The sequence below is a fragment of the Harmonia axyridis genome, chromosome 1, assembly GCF_914767665.1.
Source record: "Harmonia axyridis chromosome 1, icHarAxyr1.1, whole genome shotgun sequence".
NCBI lineage: Eukaryota > Metazoa > Arthropoda > Insecta > Coleoptera > Coccinellidae > Harmonia > Harmonia axyridis.
This window is the reverse complement of record NC_059501.1, coordinates 71580621-71592733: the sequence shown is the minus strand read 5'-3', so window position 1 is coordinate 71592733 and position 12113 is coordinate 71580621. Positions and strand designations below refer to the sequence as shown.

The following is a 12113-nucleotide window of genomic DNA, read 5'->3' as shown; positions in this document are numbered from 1 at the left end:
CAAGAACGGTGATTTTGACGCCGAAGAGCAGCATGGCGGTGGAAGATGGAAGGTTTCGGAAGATGAACACTTGAAGGTATTACGTTATCGACTCGTGTCAAACGCAACAAGAACTGGCAGGATTATTGGGAGTGACGCAACAAGCCATTTCCAAACGCCTGAAAAACATGGGAATGATTCAGAAACAAGGAAATTGGGTGCCGAGAGTTGAAGCCGAGAGATGTTGAACATCGTTTGTTTTGTTTGCTTGTGAACAGCTGCTTGAAAGTCAAAGACGGAAGGGATTTCTGCATTGCATTGTGACTGGAGACGAAAAATGGGTTCATTACAATAATCATAAGCCTTTAATTTGCACATAAAGATCAGAAAATGAATCACGAAGATTCATTATTTATTGTTACTAGATGTACAACTTTACTTCCGCCGTTCTGCAATAGATGGCTGCAGCAGTAAGTGGTATTCGAAATAAATAGATCGTAGATGTCATACAATAAGCTTAGGTATTTGTAAACATTTTTTTGATTTTCTTCTTTTCTATGAAGGAATCTGCGGCTGAGGCTCATCGAAGGCTCTCAAATACATATGGTGAGGCCGCTATTAGTGGAATAATGTACCGAGAGTGGTTTCCAAATCATGAAAATCATGGAGATAATTCGACCATGCTTCTACGTCGACGACCAAACCGAATATTCACGGTTCCAAGGTCATGCTTAGTATTTGGTGGGAACAGCTCGGCATAGTGTATTATGAATTGTTAAAAACAATCACAGGCGATCATTATCGAACGCAATTGATGTGTTCAAGAAGAGCATTGAAAGACGAATGGCCGCAATACAACGAAAGACATGATAAAGTGATTTTACAGCATGACAATGCTCGACCCTATGTTGAGAAAGTGGTCAAGTCATACTTGGAAATGTTGAAATGGAAAGTGCTACCCCACCCACCGTATTCTCCGAACGTTGCTCCCTCGGACTATCACTTCTTTCGATCAATGGCACACGCCCTGTCGGACCAGCACTTCCGACATTATGAAGAAGTAAAACATTGGATCTATTCATGGATCGCTTCAAAACATAAAAGTAGTGGCCAGCGATGGACAAAACTTTGAAACATAAATGTATAACAAGTTTTTTCACAATAAAACCCTGAATTTAGGGAAAAACGGCGGAAGTAAAGTTGTACGCCTATGTATTATCTCACGAAAATGGTAAAAGCATTGAAAAATTTCAGAACTCGCGGAGTACCACAAAGTTCTATTTTAGGGCCACTATTGTTCCACTTCCAATGATTTAAAATTACATTCCCGATTTATAATAAAAATAGTTATTCAAAAATGTAAAATATCTGAAGAAGCTACTGTGTAGAGAAAAAATAGTTACATTAAATAATCAAAAGTGGAAATAGAATAACTGTCATTTCATTTCATTGAATTTCCATCAAGTGAAGACCGAATCAATCCAATATGATGACATTAAAAATTGACGTTTGCGTATTCTGTGATCGCTCAACCGGGTTGACGTGAAATTTCTTTGGTAAATGTCATCTGCTATATCCATAGGAAACTAATAGTTTCACAGAATATGAAAACGGGTTATCACCACACAAAAATACAGAATTAGAAAGAACCTGAGACTTTACTCAAAAACGGACTCTAAAATCGCCGCCCGATTAATTCATTCTACGCGCCCAGCCTCCGCTCGCGTCCAGAGCTACCTCGGAAGGATCCACGGGTACCACCACAAGAACCAGAAGTCGCTACTAACGAACCTGCAGCCTCACCGCGGGCATCTCGACGGAAACACAATGAATTGAATTTCCTAGAAAGTCATAGCGGGTGTAATTATTCACGTTGACCGGCTAAGTAAGACTGAAATATTGAAGGCGATACCATCTGCCTTCCTGTGGAGTCATTCCAATGACAGTTCACGGTTATGCGGTGAGAATCGATGATGTTGTTCCGTCGTTACAGGAGACTGGTGGTGGCAACGACGAGGATAAGATGGGTAATTTCGTTTAAGTGAGGCCGTTTATGAACTGCTCTTTATTTCGAACTAGTGGACTCGGCAAACGTGATCCCGTTTGAGAAAAAAAAAAAGAAATTCGTTTTGGTTTCGGTGGAACAATCGTTTTCAAAAATATGAATAACATATAACACAAGGCCATCAAACGGATTTCAAATGTCTTCAATGTGCTCAGTTCAAAAACACCACCTGATTTTTTCTATCAGCTCTAGTTTTCAAATAAAAGTCAATTAGTTAGTTGTGGTACTAATCGAAAATAAAGAAATAAATATATCTTCATAGACTATAATAGAAATTTCCTACTAAAAATTAGAATCTAATTATCTGAACGAATCGATCTTCTTATATTAGGTTGGCAGGCCATGTATAATTCCATGCCTTAAATTACTTATTTTTTCTTGGAATTATCTATGACCTCCTGATCCTATTGCAGCTACAGTATCATCCTGTCCTTTGAAAGTAAAGTATCAAAACACTAAACTAAACAATGGCATCCACAAACAAGATATGTAAATCTTTTCTTAGTATGTAGTGCATACACTTCGAAAGAAAGAAGGAAAAGCTATTTTTGATCTTGTGAATAGAGCTTATATCTTGCCTATATTGCCATTCATTTGGGAGATCGGGATGGAGCTTAGGCCCAACATTTCTCATGAAAAACGTGTGTTAAACATTTGCAACAGCAGACAGTTGGAGAGAGGAAGTGCTTCAAGGTAGTGTACCAATGGTTTGGAGAGAACAGCAAAATCATAACGACTGCTATTTTTGTCTAGTTTGTATTAAAGGCATTAATAGTAACAAAAGACACGAATGAACATATCCTGATCTTAGTTCTGCGAGAAGACCTGGAGTGCATACAAAAGAAATAGCTGTTCCATCCTTCAGTTCCTGAACTCGCAGAAGATGGTACAGAAACATCATATGATTGCGGGAGTGAATTTGAAGTAGATTTGCCTCCTCAGTGTTTCTATAAAAAAGAACTGAACGATTTCATACACGACCTGAACCAGATATCTGCTGAAATACTTGCATCTAGATTGAAAGAAAAGAACCTACTTCATCCAACTACTAATATTACATTTCACGTCAAAGAGATAAGAATATGCTTTTTTTTCGCTAAGGAGAATATTCTGGTATTCTGTAACATATAAAAAGACATAGACCGCATAAAAGGTAACTTTCTAACGGAAGACCCTGAAACCTTGAAATTTTCAGGATAGATTCGGATCTCGAATGCTGCAGTGTGTCAATAAAAGGGTTTTCCAAAAAGAGCTTCAATTTTGATAATAAAAACGAGGATATTCGTAGAGGAATCAATAGATGTTCATTTCATTGTGAAAATGAAGAAATTCAATTAACGTTGGAAAAATATTAGTCAAATGATCGCTACGACATGCTTGCGTCTGTATTTCTGCGATTACTCCACGAATTTCAATTTTAAGGTCTTCAATGGATTGGGGAGCATTAGCATAGACTTTATCTTTCACGTGGCCCCCAGAGAGAAAACTTTAAAAATAACCAGTTTAGAAAGTGTCTTCGAGAAATAACACGGCCAGGAAACTTTTCTTGCAAAATTGCGATTGTTTCGTTGCTTGTGTGGCACGTAGCGCCGTCTTGTTGAAAATGAACACCATTCACATAAAAATCTTCCAATTCCGCCAATAAAATATAATTGCTCTGTTGCTCAATCCAATCACCATAACAGTTGCATCAGCTTCCTCTGGAATTAGTAAGGTCCAATCACACCACCAGCCCAAAAACGCCTGTTGAGGATGGAGAGGCCTTTCAACAATCCCTGTTGGATCTTCTAAGTGCGACAATTCTACTCATTAACGTAACCTCCGAGGTGATAATGGGCCTCATCACTGAAGATGGCTTAAGTTCTTGTGTCAACAAGAAGTTTTTGTTCAAAATACGATCTAATGTTGTTTGTGGAATGCCTACTTCCCAAGATCAACGAAAAATCGCCAAACCTCGGATTTCGTCAACGGTACCGGCTACAGCAGCTATATCCTCAGTTGTTTCGATTCTACACATCACTAGCTTGTCCAACAGAAATTTTTCACTATTGCCAGCCTAGAAGGTGCTTCAACACAACCCAAAAGTGCTTTGGTTCAGTGAATTGTGAATGCAAAATTTTCATCATTCTTGTATTGAATTTTTCCAATTCCAATGAGTGGTTGAAGGGTGTATCTTTCTATTTTTAGTAATGGCGTAGTTTTTACTTATCAAATTGAAAGTGGCAGCTGCCCAGATAGCAGGCTATTCGAAATGAAACCTCTTATTGAAAAACCCAATATGTTCAAATTGTGTTTTCTTTAGGAAACTTTCCTTTTTATTCACCGTTCGTAATAAGCTATTTACTGAACCTGGTCACGTGTTTTTGACTATTTCCGACAATGATCGTAGGCAAAACTAATTATACCCGGTAAATCATCCAGATAAACACGTAAGGGATCAAAAATTATCAGTTGTCACCAGAGTGCGTGACTCATTTCGAGTGTTGTGAAATCGCTAGCGACATCTCCACTCGGCCAGAAACGGTAATTAATACCCTCCGATTTGTCTCAACATCCCGGGTAAACATCGTGAACGAATCGGACGACCGGCAGGACGATCGATCATCAAAAGTGATCCACTTCCATGTCGACAGTTACATCCTTCGTTCCTGATTACCTTTACTCAGCACACACACACACGGCCCTATTGATCAAAAGGACGTGCCGCCGGTTACTCCGACGCCCACGTAGTAGGCTATGGATCGACCTATTTAACCAGTTATCGTAAACACACCGAACGGGTGATCGGACGCCGAAAGAATCGTGGGCGGCTGTTTGTTTGCGCATTTCCCGCGATGCCGGGAAACGAATTCAAGTCTTCTGTGGTCGGGAGAAACGCAATAGACTGTGTTCATACCTCAAATGAAGGTTATCTTCTTCTATTTCTCAGACAAGCACTAAATGAAGGTTATAGCCTCTTGGAACCAATTGCGGGTTTTGACATAACTCTGGTTGTCAGACACATTCGTTGATTCTCATTGAAATTCTATGCGTGTACACACATCTTCAAAAGTCTTGACCACCCCCCACCCAAGGTTTGTCAAGAAATAAACAATCTACGTTCTGGAATTTTTTCCTCTATTTCAACTGCAATATGAAGGGTGTTTTTTAGAGCTATAGAACTTTAAATTGCAATAAAACAACGATGGATTATTCGATTGACATGAATTTTATTTATCCGCAAGATAATCTTGTGGCATAACATTTTAAATATGATTTCTGGCAAATGACCGCCACGGCTGGCTCGGATGTAGTCCAATCTGGACGTCCAATTTTCGATGACATTTTCCAACATTTGTGGCCGTATATCGGCAATAACACGGAGAATGTTGTCTTCCAAATGGTCAAGGGTTTGTGGCTTATCCGCATAGACCAATTAGTCTACATAGCCTCACAGAAAGTAGATCTTGGAGGCCAATTCACAGGTCCAAAACGTGAAATTAGGCGGTCACCAAACGTGTCTTTCAATAAATCGATTGTGGCACGAGCTGTGTGACATGTTGCGCCGTCTTGTTGGAACCACAGCTCCTGGACATCATGGTTGTTCAATTCAGGAATGAAAAAGATAGTAATCATGGCTCTATACCAATCACCATTGACTGTAACGTTCTGGCCATCATCGTTTTTGAAGAAGTACGGACCAATGATTCCACCAGCCCATAAAGCGCATGTAACGGTGTTTCGACATACACTTGAGGATTAGCTTCACTTCAAATGCGGTAGTTTTGTTTATTGACGTAGCCATTCAACCAGAAGTGCGCTTCATCGCTAAACAAAATAAAATGGACGTAGTGCGCGATACGTATTCCGCGCAGAACCATTATTTTTGAAATGAAAATTACACTATTTGCAAGCGTTGTTCAGGCGTGAGTCTAGTCATGATGAATTGCCAAACCAAACTGAGAATAAATCACTTGACAGCTGTTGAATCGGTCGCCATCTCAAACAGTAATGCCAACTTAAAGTTATATACCTCGAAAAAAAACACCCGTTATTTGATAGAAAATCTTTGTTTGTTACTATTTGTTTTATGCAGGATGAGGAAAAATAGGAAAAATGAGAAGAAATCTAAATTCATCGATTATTTTTTTAATTAATTATAGTTATTCCACAACTGAATTCAAATTCAATAGTCTATATTACCACCTCTTCTTTCGATCAACAGCCAAATAAGCCTAAGCATCCCACGAGTCAAGTCATTAATGACATTTTCAGGCATATCGTTCCATTCTTCCTGAAGGGCTTAACCCAATTCCTGAAGAGTTGAAGGTGGGTTTTAGCGATTGGATATTGCTCTTCCTAAGTAATTCAATACGTGCTCAATTTGTTTAATGTCTGATGAGTTTGCTGGCCACTTCATTCTCTGTATATTGTTCTATTGAAGAATGTCTTGAACCATTCGTATGCGGTGTGGTGGGGTGTTATGATCCTGATAAATGAAATTATCCCCAAATTCGTTGAGCAGGGGAACAATGATTGGTTCAATGATGTTTTCTACGTAGGTAGATGGCAACCACCATTGTTCGTTCGAAAAAACTACGTTGCACCATTGTGGTAGAAGCCAGTCTTGTGGAGTTCTGCCAATTGCCGACGGGTAGCTCTATGTCTAGGTTATAGCCGAGGTACTCTCACAGGTCTTCTTGGCCTTTAATTTGAGGAATGCAACCGCCTTCTTATGGTACTGGTTGAGACTACCCGTCCATAGGTCCTCAAAAAGTGAGTTCGAAGGGCTGTTACAGAAAACGTTCGATTCCTCCAAGTAAAATTTGCGATATAGTGGTCTTCTCTTGCATATTATGTTACTCTGGGTCGACCTGGCACAGATCTCCGGGCAACGCTGTCGGTTTCCAGGAAAAGGGGCTTTACTGAAGTCCGTAGAATTTTGTAGAACGTTGCGCAATCTGGTATTCCTGGTCAAATATTTCAACAGAACCTAAAACTATAATCTTGGTACTGTTTCAGTTCCAACAAAAAATTCAAGTTTCATCTCTTCGAAGTGAATATATGATGCTTTCATAAAACGGTAATTCACTGTCATATTTCACCATATTACTCAGCACATATAATTAAAGTTTATCAGATAAAGAGCGTACGATCATCTCTAAAAAATTCACATTCCTGATTTCGAGGTTCTCCCACATAATCGGGTTGAAAATACTTTATCCTTCGAATAATTCAAGATGATTCATTTTCCCAAATTTACACTATGACAAATTTCAGAGGTACAATAGAAATTAGGTCACCTTTCCAACCGATTGTGATATAGAAATCACATTTATGAAATGCCAAAAGATGAATCATCGTTATCATCTATTCCTTATGATAGTTTTCTATTTTAATGTATAGGGTTTTCCAAAAGGAATAATACAATTCAAATTGGTTATATGGTAACAATGAATATTGTTTTTTAAAGTATTTTGTGAGCACTATGGATCCATTAGTTGAATATACTTACCTGATGCTTGTCTATTAATCTGCTGATTATGAATACAATTCAGCCTTATTAAGATCTAGCGGCTATGTATATCTCTGAATTCTATTAATCTTCTAATATGTTTCACCACAGGTTGAATTGACTTACTAGTTGCATTGTTCAATTGGTTTAATTGATTTGCCGACGCAGTAAACCCTTTGATTGAGCTTCCTTATTCTTATGGATTCACCGATTATGTAGATCTTAATCTAGATATTTGAATATTGGCGATAACCATGGCAAATTCACTATTTTGTGCAGTGCAAACCAATGTTTTGACATTCGTCTCTGTCTAGTATTCTATATTCTTTATCCAGGAGTGTTGTCTTCTTCATGGTCCTCGTTTTTCATCTATTTTGCCCTTTATGATCAACTGGAGCAACTGATACTGATCACCCTTCAGCATTTATCAGAAGAAGGACGTTTTCTGCCTTTTAACATATGTTAATAGCTTCTATCTGCCCAGCACCCTCTCATTCAACACTATCCGTCCAAGAAATTTTGACCATCCTGCAAAAGAGTTTTAAAGGTATATAGGCTTTCATCCGATATGAAAGAGCTGAGTATATTCAAACATTCCATGACGTATTTTTAAGTCCAAGGATGAGTTACTTATAAGTTTTTTCATTTGTTTAAATGCTGATCAAGCGTACTTTTTTCTTGATCTCATTTCTATATCTGGGTCTATTTTGTCAATTAAATAACATCCCAAGTATTCAATTGTGTTCACTTGTTCTATGCACTGTACTTCCAGAACCATGTTGGCTGTTATAATATTGGTCTTCGAGATTACCATGGCCTTTGACTTTTTTAAGTCTTATTATCGTGCTCTCTCTCAGACTGTACCTATTATGTAAGTATTCCTTACTGTATATTATAAGACCGTGTCGTCAGCATATCTTATGTTGTCCAGTATCACCCCGTTAACCTTGATAACCTCTCCGATGCCCATCAGTGCTTCCTTGAAAATTTCCTCAGAGTATATTTTGAACAGAATCAGTGAGAGAATACAACTCTGCCTGATTTTTCTCTGAATTTCTACTTTCTTCGATATGTTCTATTCTGAAGTTTGATTTCTGATTCCAATCGACATTTTTTGATTCCTTTATTGTTTAAACATTTATTCCTCAGGCCAGTTTTGAGTTCTGCACCTTATCAAACGCCCTTTTGTGGTCAAAAGAGTATGTTTTGAATCCTTCCTCTGATATCGACATTTTTGCAGCAAGATATTGGGACTATACAAGGCATCGCTTGTACCCAGGACTCTCCTGGAACCAAATTGTTCACTTACTTTTCTTTATTACGATTAAAAATTCAAGAATCCAAGAAAATTAACTCCTGTCAAGTTACTACAACTATAATTGGACCTATTTATATATCATCATAATCTGCCGCTATATGATTGTATTCTCTGCAGCCATCATCATTCCCATATGTAGTATTCCAGACTTAGAAAGTATCTGTAGCGACTATGAAAATGCCACTAGACAGATGTCGCCACACACTGTGCATCACACACTAATCCCACTCAGTTTTCAAGAAAAGACTTCAAACAATCCACCTTCGGAGAATGAAGGGTTTTTAAGCAACCCCCTACTAAGATTGAGAATAATTCTCCTTCCATTGGTAAAACAGTGACGTGCATCCACGCAAGCAGCATCCGAATCAGTCGTGACATTCTTCGGACACTTTCTCCAGAGAGATTTATCCGCTCAACGAAGTCGCACACACACACTCACGTATAAAACGGGTGATATAATGCAGCGTTTTCCTTTTAAAGCCGCATTATATTACCGAACATGTTGCGGACATTATTATTTACAACTAGAATATTATATTGAATGGGTAACTTCTTCAATTATTATTTCAGCGTACCGGAGAGATTTACGACCTTCTTTGTGTGGTACAAAGAGATTTATTAACAATTAACATGGGAGAATATTTTCCGAAGGTCCTTCTTGTGATGATGACGGCGGTGGACGCTGAAGTATTGAGGAATCTTGGCGGCTAGACGGTATTCTGATACGAGAACGGAACTGGTTTCTGAGAAGTGGTACTGGTTGCTTGTTCCGGGTAACCGTTTTCGACGGAATTCGTACAGTTTGCGATTTGTTTGGTTTGTCATGAGATTCTTGGACCGAAATTTCAACTGTAGGTATGATTTCCGTTGAAAATACACACGAGGGATTATTATTATCATTATTCACTGAATCAGGGTCGTTGCGGCTTTGCTAGCCTTCCAGGAACTGCGACCAAATTGATCTTTTGTTCTTTACCCTACCTATTCGTACAAACCCAGAGAAGCCGTCAATACCGACGACATCCTTAGGAGCCTTGGCTGTTTCTTCGTGAGTATCCAGAACTGCCTCACCCATATGAGTGGATCTCAGACCAGTCAGCCTCAGACATTTGCACGCTATGTGTTCAGCTGTTTCTACCTCCTTTCCATAGAGCTTGCATATATTGCTCACTTACCCATGCGGTACAAAAGGTATTTGAACCGACAGTGGCCTGTCAGCGGTCCCACCCTTACCCGAAGCTCATCTCGGGGTAGCTTCAGGTGTTTCCTGTTATAGATCGGTGAAAGCAACGCAAATATCTTTGCCTGAGCTAGACCCGGAGTGTTTCTCCAAAGCGTTTTCTATTGTCCCACTCCCATTGTGGGACCGCTGTTGAAGATCTTCGTTCAAGTAAACAGAGTGAATTACAAATAGTGCAAGCGTATATAGGACACAATTCAATGGTACATATAAGTAAATATCATAAGGTAACAAATGGAATGTAGGCAGTGAACAATGGTATAAGTGAAAATCAAAAATTGTCTCTGATAACGCTCAACAGTTCACTCTCGCACACTTAGAGCGAAAAACGCCATAATCCCGAACACGAACACATGCAACACGCACAAAAGATCAATTACGCTCTGTGGATCTTGCCAGAGGTAGCTAAAAATGAAATGCTAATCCCCCGCTCTGCGACTGACATCTTTGTGGATGGACCATCCTCCTCGTAGAGTTGTCATCACGAGGTCCCTTCTAATTTGCGTGGTGCCTATTGAGAGGGCTTGTAGAAGGGCACTGCTTTCTCGGCACCAGAACCCCCTTGCTCCGATGATAAAGGGTAGGACTCGGATGCTCCTGCCAGGATTCCTTGCTGTCACTACCTCCAACAACTCTGACCGGTCATATGTCGCTCTCTTCAGATGATATGTTTCAGAGAGAGACCTAGGGGCCTCCCATGACACCCCCACGTCTGCAACTATCACAGCCGTAGCTTTAGTGCAGACCATATCGGGCTTGTTGAGCCTGTCCCTGGTGTTCCTAATGTGAGGCTCCTCGACAACCTCCCATCCCCATATTAGTCTTTTCCAAGCCCAGAGAAGGGCTTAGAGCCAACAGGTGTTAACCTTGATGCCTTTTTGCAAGTTCATCAGCATTTTCGTTTCCTTCAATATCATAATGCCCCGGTACCCTTAGTAGATTTCCTTTATATCCTCTGACCAGTTGTTTTATGGTATCGCGGCATTTCTATGTCAGCAGAGACCCTTGGCAATATGATTCTAGAGATCTCAGCGTCGCCTGGCTGCCCGTAGTGATGTAAATACGTGACCCTTCGAGGATTCTTTTTAGACTTTTTAGACTTGGGCGCAAGCAGAGACAGCTTGGGTCACGGTTTGCAAAAGGGAGAACTCATTTCCCAGAGATCTAGGAACACAAACGAGGAATACACAGCAAAACGATATTGTAATACAAAAACTAGTTTCAGGGTACTGATTCTGCTTCAGAAGAACAGTTTCGCATGAGATTCATAAGAAAATTTCAAGCAAATAACCAGGTTATCATTGATAACCAACTGCATTCAAGCACTCATGTGATAATAATCACATAACGTCACGAACTAGCCCTCCAACGTCATCGATTTGAACCGCAGATGACGGTAACTTCCTTAGTATTCTCACACCTCTTAGTATTTGTATATTGAATGTTGCCATAGTTTCTCTTGGATGGACAACAGAACAAGAGTCATGATTGTTGGAATTTGTAGAAATTCAAAGTTTTTGACAGCTAATGTAACCTAATTACCAGTAATTACTTAATTTTCGATTATTATTCGGTATAAAGATGTTATAAATCATTGAGTAGAGACTCAGCATTGTTGGAGAGCGTCCAGCGACAGGCAACTCTTTTGCCCTACGGCATCTTACGTCCCAGTTATGGTGAAAAACTGTCAATCATGAATTTGTCCACGTTTAATGACAGGAGGCTGCGTGGTGATCTCATCATAGCTTTCCGAGCACAACACAACTTTTTTGGAGTTAACCTCAGTGGTCTCTTCAAGTTGAACCTGGACGACCGCCTGCGAGTTCACGCTTACAAGCTGAGGAAGGAGAGTTTCAAAACATCGCAAAGACAGTTCTTCATCACAAACCGCGTGTTTTCCGTTTGAAACTCTTTACCTTCATCGGTGGTGAACTCAGTTTCTATGAAGTCTTTCAAGAATAACTATGACACCTAGTGAGAGATACTTGTGGAGCTTTGAATTACTTTTTCTTTTGTA

The 12113-nt window shown here is 39.6% G+C and overlaps 1 protein-coding gene across 2 annotated transcripts in view; it reads right to left on the bottom strand.

Moving 5' to 3' along the window:
• LOC123671177 overlaps positions 1-12113 on the bottom strand; it is a 116844-nt gene that overhangs the window by 22080 nt on the left and 82651 nt on the right. The gene's annotated exons all lie outside the window — the stretch shown is intronic.